General features: G+C 42.8%; 2 long non-coding RNA genes across 2 annotated transcripts; both read left to right on the top strand.

Moving 5' to 3' along the window:
• Positions 1-2,034: 2,034 nt before the first annotated feature.
• LOC125491622 (uncharacterized) lies at positions 2,035-4,787 on the top strand. The gene is made up of 3 exons (XR_008967127.1): positions 2,035-2,218; positions 2,855-2,911; positions 4,344-4,787. It is a non-coding gene; the product is annotated as an uncharacterized LOC125491622 (long non-coding RNA).
• Positions 4,788-11,195: 6,408 nt separating this feature from the next.
• On the top strand, positions 11,196-12,777 carry LOC130592233 (uncharacterized). Its single transcript, XR_008970495.1, has 3 exons — positions 11,196-11,258; positions 11,898-11,954; positions 12,735-12,777. It is a non-coding gene; the product is annotated as an uncharacterized LOC130592233 (long non-coding RNA).
• The last annotated feature ends 2,406 nt before the right edge of the window (positions 12,778-15,183 follow it).

The raw sequence follows: 15,183 nt of genomic DNA on the forward strand, positions 1-15,183 counted from the left end.
AGAGGTTGGAAGAAGGTTTGTTTTTGTGAAGAGGTCGTCGCTAGGGGAAGCCGGGACGTCTTTGGTTGGCGGCTGGAACACCGAAGGTGTGTTTAATTTCAGTCTTTTTAAGTTCGTACTGTGTCGTTAACACTACTCTTACATCGTTTTTACTGCAGGTCTTAGCCCTAAACTACTGTCGCATCGCGACGAGTCTTAGAGTCTTTGTGACAAGTTTTTGAAGGTACCGGAGGAAGATAGGCAGTTCCATAAGGATTTTATTTGCTTCTCAAGACAGTTGTTCATCTATGGCATCTGGTTAGTCTATCTGTCTTTTACTTTTAAGTAGGACTTTCCAAGGAAGAACCTCGCGTTACTAACTCTGGTACCTTTTTGAACAGGTTCATCATAGTCACGTCCTAGGGGGAGTTTGAATGGTCAGGCGCTAGCTGAGATGCTGCGCAAACGTAAGAGGGAGTCCTCTATTGACGCGGCGTCCCTGTCGTCAGCGTCAACAAAGAAGGACACAACAGTCATCGTCCATTTGGGCGATGAACATGACGCCGTGTCTAAGGCGCGCAAAACTGACTTCCTGGCCCCTCCAGACAAGAGCGGGCCTTCCTACTCTGTGACCGTCCCTAACGACTTCATGTCGTTGAAGAGGTCCATATGGCCTGAGGCTGACAGGTTCCTTTTTCCCAGTGCCATGGAGAGGATCAAGGACCATACTCTTCCTCGCATGATGTCGGACGGGCTAGAACTTCTATTTCAGGTATAGACGCTTGTTTTTCCTTTGCGACACTAATATGCGATTTATGATAGTGACTTACGATTCTCCGAATGACACGCATCGTGTCTCTTTTTTTTGCAGTCTTCTCAACATCTCCTGATGGCTAAGAGGGAAATTTCATCTCTGCTAAAGGGTCATCTGACCATGAAGCAGAGAATGGAGAAGGCTGAAATGGACGCAAAGTCCAAAGACGCTGAAGTGGAGTCTTGTAAGAAGACTATGAAGGAGATGGGGGACACTCTCAAGAAGAATGAGGAGGAGCTGGAAGAGATCAGGCAGAAGGCCTCTAAGCTGGAAGAATCTTCGCGTGAGGAGATCACGGCACTCCAGGCGACCGTTGACGCACAGAAGAATGAGCTGGACATGCTCGAGGCTGAAGTGACAACTAGGGTCCGGGCTAAGTTGATGCAGCAGTTTCTGATGAAGAGGACGGCGTCGTGGACGCCACCAGAAGGACATCGACCTAGTCCTCAAGTACATGGGATCCATGAAGGATCTGATGGACGAAGAGGACTTGGTTGCGACGGCGGACTCTTCATCAAAGGTTGATGAAAACGCCTCATCTTGTGCCAGGTTCATAGCGTCAGACGTGCCACCTGACTCTGAAACTGAGAAGGAAGCTCCAGCCTGTAATACTCCGTATTTTTATACTAATTCCGTACTAATTAAGAAAATATAAAAGAATTAATAAAAAAAAGGTAATTTAATTTATTTACAAGTTAATAGGAATAAATTATTAGTAATATGAATTTGTTAGGAATTTCCGGAATTTTAAAAGAGTAACCTAATCGACCTAGGGTTACTACCTTTTGGAAGGGAGTATAAAAAGAAAAGGAGAGGGAATTTCAGAAAACCCTAAACCTTTCTTCTCCCTCTCCTCAGCCGACATTCACCTCTCTCCTTCTCTCTTTTTCGAATTTTTCTCTCTCTCAGAATTTCCTCTCTCTCTCTCGGATCTCTCTCTCTCTCTCTCAGATTTTCTCTTCTCTCTCGGGATTCTCTCACCGTTTTTCTTCGTTGGCTTCGTGCGAAAATTCCGACGAAGGCTACGAGTGGTGTCGCGCACAAGGGTTGGTGCGAAGAGTTCTGTCGGTGTTTGAGGGTCGCGCGGGCGTGGTCTCGAGTGGTGCGAACTCGCGCTGCGAGCGAGAGGGTGTGCCGAGGTTGCGAGCGACGAGGTGTGCCGAGGTTGTGGTTCGAGGTTTTGGTACGAAAGGCGTGCGGGTGTGTCGAAGGTGTTGTGCGAAGGGTCGAAGGAGTTTGGTGCGAAGAGTTGTGCGGTGATTCGAGGGAGTCGTGCGTGTGTTGTTGTGCGTAGGTCGAGAGCGAGCGAAGGGTGCGTCGCTGCTGTGCGCGCCAGCGAACCGAAGAAGGCTCGAGTGGGGCTGTGTGGCGAGCGAAGGCCACCGGAGTTCCGTCGCCGGAATTTTGTGCCGGCGAAAGTCAGTGGTATAATTTTGTACTTAACTTAGTATGTCAGTTTATTAATTATTCTTATATTTACTGTTTCGTAGTTAAGAAAGGTTTGTAAATTATATTAATAATTAGAGTGTTTAGTAATTTATTAGATTGTTAACTAGTTAAGTTATTGTTCTGTTTTAAGTATAAATTCTGGTTAGGTTTGTAATTGGAATAAGTTGGAAGTAGGAAAAGTGTGCTTATTATTAGTTACATTATTATTGTTTCATGAGTAATCTGTTTCATGAAATCTGACTTTGGACATGGAACATACCTTTGGACATGGAACTTACCTTTTGGACATGGGACTTACTTTGGACATATGACTTACTTTGGACATATGACTTACCTTGGACATATGACTTGACTTTTGGACATAAGACAGGCTGGACTTATGACATTTTGGATTGGTAAAATAGTGGACTAATGTTACTAAATAACTTAGTTATTCACTAATTCTGACTTCTAAAAGACGTTAAATTCACTAGATTAGAATTATAACGAAAGTTCTGGAATAAGGTTTTAACTATTGCGTAATTCGAATCGTTAGATCGTTATGGTCTTAGTACGTAGTAGTTGTTAGTGTTATCAAGGACGTAACACTAAAGCTTTGTTTTAACGATTTAGGTCCCAATTTCATAAGCGGCTCGTTCTATTAAGTCAGCGAAAATTCTCCGTTACAAGGTACGTACGCGTACCAGTTTACTTTCAAAGCTTAGTATCATGTTTAGGTTGCAGTTCATGTTATTGGAACCTAGTACCATGATAGGGAACATTTGATTGTGATTGTTTGGTTAGACGTTTATAACGTGAAATCAATATGATGCATTGAAATATGTTGCATTGAAATGCGAAGTTCTATCGTAGTGTAACATCAGCATTATTAATCTGATCTATAGAGTAACAAGAGTGTTACTAGGGATAAGATTGAGTTTGGTAATTAAGAGAGTATGTAAATGACTCCTTAAAGTTATAAAAGAATGATTGGTAATAAAGAAGATTATGGCGATACTTGTAGTTGGACTCCCTACAAGTATAGAACAATGGGGGAGTGTAGGACTTGTCCTACACTCCTACGCAGGCCTACTGTGACGACAGTAGTGTCCTTATATTTTGATAACTCAAGTAGGCGGAAGGTTCCGTTCGATCTTGGGGGTATGCATACTAAGGTGATGGGTGTGAGACGGAACAAAACCGTATTTGCATTTCATCTAATAGACCAAGTTGTCTATTAAGGATTCAGTAGCCCGTATGATTCTAGTAAGATGACGGTGCCCGTTCGATGCCAAATAATGAAAGATTAAAGGATGTGAGATAACGTAGGTTCATAAACAGTTGTAATGTATGCATCATTTATGTTCATATAGTTTCAATGGTTCATTACGTACTCAGCATAGCTGACCCTGTTGTTATTATGTGTTTGTTGTCCTGTGATGAACTATTGATACTTCAATGGGGAGCAGACTAGGTGAGCTGGTGCTGCTGCATGACATCAAGCATATGGGGCTAGACTGTAGTTTGAAGTTAACTTTTGGTTTGATCATTAATGAATTTTATAGAACATTTTACATGGTTTGAGTTTGAATAAAGGGGTCTCTATGATTCCCGAGTTGTAATTACATTTTCTATTCCGCTGCAATTTGGTTTTGAGACAATGAATTTGAGTTACCGTATTTCTAATTATGCCTTGCGTTCCATCGCGGCGGTAACACTCCCAAAGTCGATGCGACGTAGCTTAGACGTGTATGGATTTTGGGGGTGTTACAAAACTGGATTCAGAGCCAGAAGCTCCTATTTTCAAAGACTTTTCGAAACGATTTCAAAACGGGTAGTATGGGCTAGGAGCATATAGATCATGTCATATGCATTAAGTCATAGGCATGTTATCATTGCACTTTGTTTGTATCTCGAACTTGTATGTACTCTCTGTGTAATTGAAATGTGAAAGGTTCTTGAAATCTTCAAATGTGACTAGATTAAGAGAGTGTACAAAGATAGGTCTAAATTGATTAGACTCAAAACTTATTTAAGTATAAAAACTATTTTATTTGATTCAAATGAGCATTTACCTCTTTACAAAAACTTAGACTATTCTATTTTGTTTTTACTTTCACAGATGGTTCACGACATAGGCTGTAGGGACTTTTTGATGAAACAAGTAGGGGAAGACTGGGATATGTGGTTCTTTAAAATGAAGTCTGCTATGGATTACAGAATTATGCAAGGGGAACAATGGTTACGATCTGAGGGCTCTAGGATACACTTCATGCTTCGTTATGTTCCAGATATAGAGCCATATAGATTTGTTCATCGTAGGTATGGGGATATGTGGACTCCAGAAGGGTATTTCAATAGGAATAAGCATACCTACGGATATCCAGAACCTGCCTTCCGAAAAGCACTTCCTCACTGACCTTAAATACTGCGAGAATGAGTGGAGGGTTCGTGAGACCAGGGGTCAAAACCCTTCTACTTCATCTGAAAGGGAAAGTTCGAGCAATAGGGCCATAGATGGGAATTCTGAGAACCCAGGGGTCATACCTGAACCGCCATCAGCACCTGTGGCAAAAGGCCAAGATACCAGCCATTTGAGGATGAGTTAGTGCCGATGACTTTCAGAATCTTAGGACAGTCACTTACGTCTCTGATGATGAAAGGAACAATAGGACCTTCATTATAGTGTTGGGTGGGGTCCAGGTTGTACCAGGGTTACATGGGGAGGATGATGATGATGAGCCACCTCCACTAGAGGATATACCAGTTGAGGAAGAGGACCCTGCTGAGAATGAAGACCCTGTTGAGGATGAGAATCCTGTTCAGGAAGAGGATCCCATTGAGGCGGAGGATCCCGAGAGGAGGATCCCATTGAGGAGGAGGATCCCATTGAGGAGGAGGATCCCATCGAGGAAGAAGACCCGAGGAAGACCTAGGACCCATACTAGAGGATATATTCTTTGAGGACGGCGAGCCTGAGGCAGATGAGATTGACCTTGATGGAGGGATGGAGGATTCTGGATCAGAGGATGAAGCTCACCGTCTTGGCCCATAGTTCTTTTGAACATATATGTAGGATTAGGATTTTTGTTTTATTTTGATCGTTTTTGTTCATTTGTTATGTTAGGGATAATAAGGCTTGCATGCCGATTAGGGAGTAACATTATTTGATTATATAATATATATATATAGTATTTCTTTACAAATATTACATTCCCATTTTCAATAATAGTGCATAGTATTATCTTTATTGTTAATTATGGCATCTTATTTTGGATAATTGTAATGCAAGTCAGTACAGACTTAAAGGTGTTCGCAATATATGTTGATATGTTAAATGTGTATTCGTTGAATAAGTTAAAAAAAAAATTATGTGTAAGTCACTGAAATAGCTACTATGTTAATTTCAGCGCAGAATGGTTCGATCGGGAGGCGCCCCTGACACCTCTCTTAACATCGAGCAATCGATACGTGACCTAGTACAGATTACAGCCAACTTAGCCCAAGGTCACAGCCGGGATGGTGGACCTATCTGAAAAAGTGGCCCGTAGGAACCCACCTATACTAAATGGAAAAGGGGGACCTGAAGAGTTGGAAAACTGGGTTGGGGAATTTGATAAGCTTTTCTTCACCTAACCTGTCCTGACGAGAAAACAGTGCCCTTAGCTAGTTACTATCTGCAGGGGGATGCCCATTTCTGGTGGACCCAGGCTAAGGACAACCTTCTCAGCCAACCGGGTTTCGGGTGGGAAACTTTTAAAAAGGCCCTAAGAGACAAGTACTACCCTCCGTATCTTAAGAAACAAAAAGCCCAAGAGTTCATGATGCTGGAACAAGGGACCATGTCGGTAGAGGAATATTACCGAAAATTTATTGAACTGATGAGGTTTGCCCCAGAGATTGCCCCTACTGAGGAGGCTAAAGCCTCACGTTTTGAATTGGGACTTACCCTTGACCTGCAGGGTAGACGGGGGGAGATACATTCACCTCTCTGGACCATGTGTTTGGCAAAGCTGCCCACCTTTATGCTATCAGGAAAAGGGAGGAAGGGGGTAAGCTGGGCGAGAAACGTAAGGATAACCCAAACCCTGAGGGCCAAAGTTTGAGAAAAAGCACAACGGGAACCAGAATAATCAAAACCCTCAGAGAAATTTTGGTAAGGGACCCAACAATAACCCTAATCCAACAACAACAACAACAACAACCGCAACAATAACACCAATAACCGCAGACCTGAGCGTGTATATCGGTGTAGAAAGTGCCCGAACAACCACCTGGTAAGGATTGTGAGGGTAACAAGGTTGAATGCCGGGAATGTGGGAAGATGGGGCATAGAGCCTATGAATGCTATTCGAAAAACAAGCTAAACCCCAATGGCCAAAGGAAGGGGAACTATGGGGACAAGCCCCGAAACGGAAATGGTAACGGGAATGGTAACGGGGGAGGTAATTACAATGGGAATTCTAACTATTCCAAGCCCGCTACCAATACCAGCAACCAAGTCTCTAATGCTAACAATGCAACTAGTTCCCAAGATAAGGGCAAAGGGAAGCTGTACATGATGACGGCTAGTGAAGAAGAGGCTCGTAGAGACGTTGTCACGGGTACATTTTCTATCAACTCCACTCCTGTTAAAGTTTTATTTGATTCTGGAGCATCCTTGTCATTTATTGCCCATGCAACTGTTAGAAATTTAACATTGGTCGAGTCTGAGTCGATTTCTATGCCTATAGTCATTCCATCTGGGGAGACTGTTAATTGTTCTAAAAGATTCCTAAAAGTGCCATTAAAGATAGGTGAGGGATACTTTCCCTCTGATCTGATAGAGTTTAACTTATCAAACCTAGATATCATTCTGGGGATGGATTGGCTTGGGAAGTACAGGGCTAAGATAGATTGCGATGCGCAAAAAGTGGAACTAAAGGACCCTTTGGGGAAAAGAGTGTCATATAGGAGGATACCTCGAGAACCAGGAATTAAAGTTATCAATGCGTTACAACTTAAGAACTACGTAGACAAGGGTTGGCCCCTATTTATGTGTTCAGTGAGAAGAGTGGAGGATGATCCGTTAAGGCCTGAAGATGTGCCCATAGTCCGAATTCCAGGATGTCTTTCCTGAGGAAATACCTGGTATGCCTCCAAGGAGAGATGTAGAGTTCACCGTTGACCTAGTACCTGGGACTGGACCCATTTCGAAAGCCCCGTATCGGATGGCTCCGGCAGAAATGAATGAGTTAAAGAACCAGTTAGAGGAACTTCTAGAAAAGGGTATATTAGACCTAGCATGTCGCCATGGGGAGCACCCGTCTATTTGTGAAAAAGAAGGATGGTAGCTTGAGGTTATGTATAGACTACCGGGAGTTGAACAATGTCACTGTGAAAAACAAGTATCCATTACCTAGGATTGATGATTTGTTCGACCAACTTCAGGGTGCGGGGATGTTCTCCAAAATTGACTTAAGGTCTGGTTACCATCAGTTGAGGATTGTTGATCATGATATACCTAAGACTGCCTTTCGAACCAGATATGGCCACTATGAGTTTACGGTTATGCCTTTTGGGTTAACAATGCACCTGCAGTTTTCATGGACCTTATGAATAGAATTTTCCGACCCTACCTAGACAAATTCGTCGTAGTGTTCATAGACGATATCCTGATCTATTCTAAGAACAAGGAGGAACATGAGGATCATTTGAGGGTCATTTTGCAGACACTTAGGGACAACCAACTATATGCAAAGTTTTCGAAATGTGAATTTTGGTTGGAAAGAGTGTCATTTTTGGGTCATTTTATCTCTAAGGAGGGTGTATCAGTCGATCCTGCGAAAATCAAAGCCGTGAGTGAATGGCCTACTCCAAAGAATGTCACGGATATACGAAGTTTCTTGGGTTTAGCCGGTTACTATAGGAGATTTGTGAAAGACTTCTCCAAAATAGCAAAACCTATGACAAACCTGATGAAGAAGGATTGTAGGTTTACCTGGAATGAGGACAGTGAGAAGGCCTTCCAAACACTCAAAGAGAGATTAACCTCAGCCCCTGTCCTAACCTTGCCTAATGGGAACGAAGGATATGATGTGTATAGTGATGCATCCAAAAATGGGTTGGGTTGTGTTCTGATGCAAAACGGGAAAGTTATAGCTTATGCGTCCCGACAGTTGAAGCCATATGAAGTCAATTACCCAACACATGACCTAGAACTGGCCGCCATAGTATTTGCACTCAAAATCTGGAGACACTACCTCTATGGAGTAACCTGCCGTATCTTCACCGATCACAAAAGCCTTAAATATATCTTCACCCAGAAAGACCTCAACATGAGGCAGCGCAGATGGTTAGAGCTCATCAAGGACTATGACTTAGACATCCAATACCATGAGGGTAAAGCCAACGTTGTTGCTGATGCGTTAAGTCGCAAGTCTAGCCATAGCCTGAATACATTAGTCGTTGCCGACAAACTTTGTGAGGAATTCTCTAGACTTCAGATAGAAGTTGTTCATGAAGGGGAGGTAGAAAGTTGCTGAGTGCCCTAACCATCGAACCTAACTTCCTAGAAGAGATAAGGGCGAGTCAACCTGGGGATGTGAAACTTGAGCGAGTCAAGGCAAAGCTTAAGGAGGGCAAAGCAGAGGGGTTTGCGATCCATGAGGATGGAGCATACGATATAAGGGTAGGTGGTGCGTGCCACAAAAGTGTGAAGAGCTGAAACAAAAGATAATGAGCGAGGGTCATAACACGACGTATTCTGTCCACCCAGGGGGAGATAAGTTGTATAAGGACCTCAAGAAGATGTTTTGGTGGCCTGGTATGAAGAGAGCAGTAGCTGATTTGTTTCCAAATGCTTAACATGCCAGAAAGTCAAAAGTGAACACAAGAGACCTCAGGGAAAGATTCAACCCTTAGACATTCCGACTGGAAATGGGACTCGATATCCATGGACTTCGTTGTCGCCTTACCTAGGAGTCGGGGAGGCAATAATACCATTTGGGTGATAGTGGATAGACTAACCAAGACAGCAAGGTTCATACCTATGAAAGATACGTGGAGTATGGAAGCCTTAGCCAAGGCTTATGTGAAAAATGTCATTCGATTGCATGGAGTACCCACAAGTATAGTATCAGATCGAGACTCTCGATTCCTGTCGAATTTCTGGAAAAAGGTCCAGGAAGCATTTGGTAGTGAGCTATTAATGAGTACAGCCTTTCACCCAGCTACCGATGGTCAAACAGAACGAACTATTCAGACCTTAGAGGACATGTTGCGAGCATGTGCTTTAGAATACCAAGGGTCATGGGAAGACCATTTGGACCTCATAGAATTCTCATACAACAACAGCTACCATGCTAGTATTAAGATGGCACCATTTGAAGCGTTGTACGGGAGAAAGTGTCGTAGCCCTTTGTGTTGGAACGACATCAGTGAGACGTAGTGTTAGGACCTGATATGATTCAAGAGACGATGGATCAAGTGCGAGTCATTCAAGAAAAGATTAAGACTGCACAGGACAGGCAAAAATCCTATGCGGACCAGAAGCGAAGGGACGAAAATTTCGAAGTTGGGGAAAAAGTGTTGCTTAAGGTGTCCCCAATGAAAGGAGTGATGCGATTCGGGAAAAAGGGGAAGCTAAGCCCTAAGTTCATAGGACCCTATGAGATACTGGCGAGGGTAGGGAAAGTTGCTTATCGCCTGGATTTACCCAACGACCTAGAAAGGGTCCATAACGTGTTTCACGTATCCCAACTCCGGAGTACGTACCTGATGCGTCACATGTCCTTGAACCTGAAAACGTAGAGATAGACGAAACTTTGTCCTATGAGGAGAAACCTGTCCAGATCCTAGACCGCAAAGTGCGAAGTACGAGGAATAAGGACGTCAGAATTGTCAAGGTGTTGTGGAGAAATCAAACTACCGAGGAAGCCACATGGGAAGCCGAAGATGCAATGCGTCTGAAGTACCCTGAGCTTTTCCAAGAGGTACGTGAGTTACGGGGACGTAACTTTTCTTTTAAGGGGGGAAGAATGCGATAGAATTTCGCGCTTTCACCCTAAAGTATGTTAATTATGTTGATTATGTTAGTTATATGCTAGTTATGTGTGAAAATTGCTTATCTATTGTGTGAACGTTAGAAAACGCTTGTGAAATTTGGGACTTAGAAGTGCAAAAGATCGTCGTTAAGACGGGCTACCTCAAAGTTTCGGGACGAAACTTCTTTTAAGGGGGGAAGCCTGTAATACTCCGTATTTTTATACTAATTTCGTACTAATTAAGAAAATATAAAAGAATTAATAAAAAAGGTATTTTAATTTATTTACAAGTTAATAGGAATAAATTATTAGTAATATGAATTTGTTAGGAATTTCCGGAATTTTAAAAGAGTAACCTAATCGACCTAGGGTTACTACCTTTTGGAAGGGAGTATAAAAAGAAAAGGAGAGGAATTTCAGAAAACCCTAAACCTTTCTTCTCCCTCTCCTCAGCCGACTTCACTCTCTCCTCTCTCTTTTCGATTTTTCTCTCTCTCAGAATTTCTCTCTCTCTCTCGATCTCTCTCTCTCTCTCTCAGATTTTCTCTTCTCTCTCGGGATTCTCTCACCGTTTTCTTCGTTGGCTTCGTGCGAAAATTCCGACGAAGGCTACGAGTGGTGTCGCGCACAAGGGTTGGTGCGAAGAGTTCTGTCGGTGTTTGAGGGTCGCGCGGGCGTGGTCTCGAGTGGTGCGAACTCGCGCTGCGAGCGACGAGGGTGTGCCGAGGTTGCGAGCGACGAGGGTGTGCCGAGGTTGTGGTTCGAGGTTTTGGTACGAAAGGCGTGCGGGTGTGTCGAAGGTGTTGTGCGAAGGGTCGAAGGAGTTTGGTGCGAAGAGTTGTGCGGTGATTCGAGGGAGTCGTGCGTGTGTTGTTGTGCGTAGGTCGAGAGCGAGCGAAGGGTGCGTCGCTGCTGTGCGCGCCAGCGAACCGAAGAAGGCTCGAGTGGGCTGTGTGGCGAGCGAAGGCCACCGGAGTTCCGTCGCCGGAATTTTGTGCCGGCGAAAGTCAGTGGTATAATTTTGTACTTAACTTAGTATGTCAGTTTATTAATTATTCTTATATTTACTGTTTCGTAGTTAAGAAAGGTTTGTAAATTATAATTAATAATTAGAGTGTTTAGTAATTTATTAGATTGTTAACTAATTAAGTTATTGTTCTGTTTTAAGTATAAATTCTGGTTAGGTTTGTAATTGGAATAAGTTGGAAGTAGGAAAAGGGTGCCTTATTGTTAGTTACATTATTATTGTTTCATGAGTAATCTGTTTCATGAAATCTGACTTTGGACATGGAACTTACCTTTGGACATGGAACTTACCTTTTGGACATGGAACCTACTCTTGGACATATGACTTACTTTGGACATATGACTTACCTTGGACATATGACTTGACTTTTGGACATAAGACAGGTTGGACTTATGACATTTTGGATTGGTAAAATAGTGGACTAATGTTACTAAATAACTTAGTTATTCACTAATTCTGACTTCTAAAAGGCGTTAAATTCACTAGATTAGAATTATAACGAAAGTTCTGGAATAAGGTTTTAACTATTGCGTAATTCGAATCGTTAGATCGTTATGGTCTTAGTACGTAGTAGTTGTTAGTGTTATCAAGGACGTAACACTAAAGCTTTGTTTTAACGATTTAGGTCCCAATTTCATAAGCGGCTCGTTCTATTAAGTCAGCGAAAATTCTCCGTTACAAGGTACGTACGCGTACCAGTTTACTTTCAAAGCTTAGTATCATGTTTAGGTTGCAGTTCATGTTATTGGAACCTAGTACCATGATAGGGAACATTTGATTGTGATTGTTTGGTTAGACGTTTATAACGTGAAATCAATATGATGCATTGAAATATGTTGCATTGAAATGCGAAGTTCTATCGTAGTGTAACATCCGCATTATTAATCTGATCTATAGAGTAACAAGAGTGTTACTAGGGATAAGATTGAGTTTGGTAATTAAGAGAGTATGTAAATGACTCCTTAAAGTTATAAAAGAATGATTGGTAATTAAAGAAGATTATGGCGATACTTGTAGTTGGACTCCCTACAAGTATAGAACAATGGGGGAGTGTAGGACTTGTCCTACACTCCTACGCAGGCCTACTGTGACGACAGTAGTGTCCTTATATTTTGATAACTCAAGTAGGCGGAAGGTTCCGTTCGATCTTGGGGTATGCATACTAAGGTGATGGGTGTGAGACGGAACAAAACCGTATTTGCATTTCATCTAATAGACCAAGTTGTCTATTAAGGATTCAGTAGCCCGTATGATTCTAGTAAGATGACGGTGCCCGTTCGATGCCAAATATGAAAGATTAAAGGATGTGAGATAACGTAGGTTCATGTAACAGTTGTAATGTATGCATCATTTATGTTCATATAGTTTCAATGGTTCATTACGTACTCAGCATAGCTGACCCTGTTTGTTATTATGTGTTTGTTGTCCTGTGATGAACTATTGATACTTCAATGGGGAGCAGACTAGGTGAGCTGGTGCTGCTGCATGACATCAAGCATATGGGGCTAGACTGTAGTTTGAAGTTATCTTTTGGTTTGATCATTAATGAATTTTATGGAACATTATTACATGGGTTGAGTTTGAATAAAGAGGGGTCGTCTATGATTCCCGAGTTGTAATTACATTTTCTATTCCGCTGCAATTTGGTTTTGAGACAATGAATTTGAGTTACCGTATTTCTAATTATGCCTTGCGTTCCATCGCGGCGGTAACACTCCCAAAGTCGATGCGACGTAGCTTTAGACGTGTATGGATTTTGGGGGTGTTACACAGCCACTGTCTTACCAGCTGTTGCGTCAGAGAATGAAGCTGAAGAGGTTCCTGCCGTTTAGTTTTTATGTCCTTTATATCATCCCCCCTCCTATCTAAAAATTATTCAAACTTTTGTTATAGGTCACTTGAAAGAGTGACCGTTAGTACTGTACTTTTGGGTCACCCACGGGGGTGGCCATAACTATTTGTCATTTTAAACTCTTTTTTTTTTTGGGTCACATACGGGGGTGACCATTACGTTGACGCTTTTGAACTTGGAAAAAATTGTTCTTATGTCTCTGTTTTATATTGCATGTATGTGTCTCAGTCGTTATTCTGGCGTTCCTAGAGGATGGTCGGGCGCTCAGTAAGCCATCATTAGTCGTTCGGACGTAATACTTTGAACTTAGTAAAAGCCATCGTTGATCGTTCAGACGTATCGTTTGGACTTAGTCAGAGCCATTATTGGTCGTTCAGACGTATCGTTTGGACTAGATGACTTTACAATACATATAGAGAATACATAAAAACTTACATATGTTTGTCAAAGAGATAGACGAGATGTCGTCAGCTTTTGTAGCCTTTAAATGACTATGCCCCTGTCATAACGTCAGCTGAGGCAATAGTGTACCAAAAGACTTTACAGGGTAGCAAAAAATCGTCGCAACGTAATCAAGATGGACGGGAGCAGCTTCCCTGCAATTCAATAACACCCAGTGAGAGAACACTACGGTCGCTGGAAACTAGCGACACAGATATAATAGCATTACCATCTATCTATATCTCTCTACATATATATATATATATATATATATATATATATATATATCTTTTTTTTTTACTGGGAAAACAAAGCTTGCTACCTAGCTTGAAAGTAGTATCGTTTGAGGTGCGTGGCATTCCAGCTACGTGGCACGGAGCTTCCGTCACGTTGGACCAATTGGTAGGCCCCGTTGCCTATCACTTTACTAATTTGATACGGTACTTCCCACTTCTATCCTAGCTCACCAGTGTTAGCCTCTTGTGTGTTCTGGAATACTTTCCTTAAGACCCAGTCTCCTTCGACGAAGGATTTGGCTTTGACGTTCTTGTTAAAGCTCGTCGCGACTATTTGCTGCTGGGCTGCCATTCGTACCAACGCTGCGTCGCGCAACTCCTCAATGGTATCTAGGTCGTTTATCAATTCATCGCGGTTCTGTCGCTCTGTCGCTAGGCTGCACCTCGCAGTTGGGACGCTCACCTCCGAAGGCAGGACAACCTCACAACCATAGACTAGTGAGAACGGTGTTTGTCCAGTCGCAGTGCGTGGTGTCGTGCGATTTGCCCATGAGATGGAAGGCAACGCCTCCGCCCATTTACCTTTCTTAGCCGTGAGTCGCTTCTTCAAGGAGTCAATGATCGTCTTGTTGCTGAACTCAGCCTGTCCATTGGCTTGCGGGTATCTTGGTGTTGACGTTAACAACGCTATACCCCATTCATCGCAGAAACGTTTTGTCTCTTTGCTAATGAGCTGCGACCCATTGTCGCATATTATCTCGGACGGAACACCAAACCTGCAATAAAAAAGAAATCATTTCCTTATCGCGTTCCTGTTGAAAAGAACCTACTTCAATCCACTTAGAAAAGTAGTCAGTTAGTGCCAACATAAAGACCTTCTAACCTGGGGCTGGAGGTAATTTGCCAACTATGTCCATGCCCCATTTCATGAAAGGCCAAGGTGTTAGAGTAGGATGCAAAGGTTCACAGGGTTTGTGCGTCATACCTGCATGTCGTTGACAACTATCGCACTTGGCAACATACCTTATTGCGTCCTTCCTCATTGTTGGCCAATAATAGCCCATGCGCAATACCCTATTGGATAAGCTGCGTCCTTTTGAGTGATTTCCACAAGTGCCTTCCAGCATGTCCTTCAGGACTTGCCCCCACTGATCCTTCTCCAAAGAGCGCAAGTAGGGGCCCGCGGCAGACCTTTTGAACAGTACTCCTTGAATGAGTACGTATCCCGACGCGTGCTTTCGCCTTATGTTTTTGTCCAGCTGATACTTACTTCATGGGCGTCAGGGTCGCTCTCAGGTGCGAGATTATCGATGTTACTGACAACCCCATGATTGTCTCGAAGCTGTTCGGCCGTCGTTGTGACAGCGTCCCTGATCCTCCTA

Source organism: Beta vulgaris, chromosome 7 (genome assembly GCF_026745355.1).
Source record: "Beta vulgaris subsp. vulgaris cultivar EL10 chromosome 7, EL10.2, whole genome shotgun sequence".
Classification (NCBI taxonomy): Eukaryota; Viridiplantae; Streptophyta; class Magnoliopsida; order Caryophyllales; family Amaranthaceae; genus Beta; species Beta vulgaris.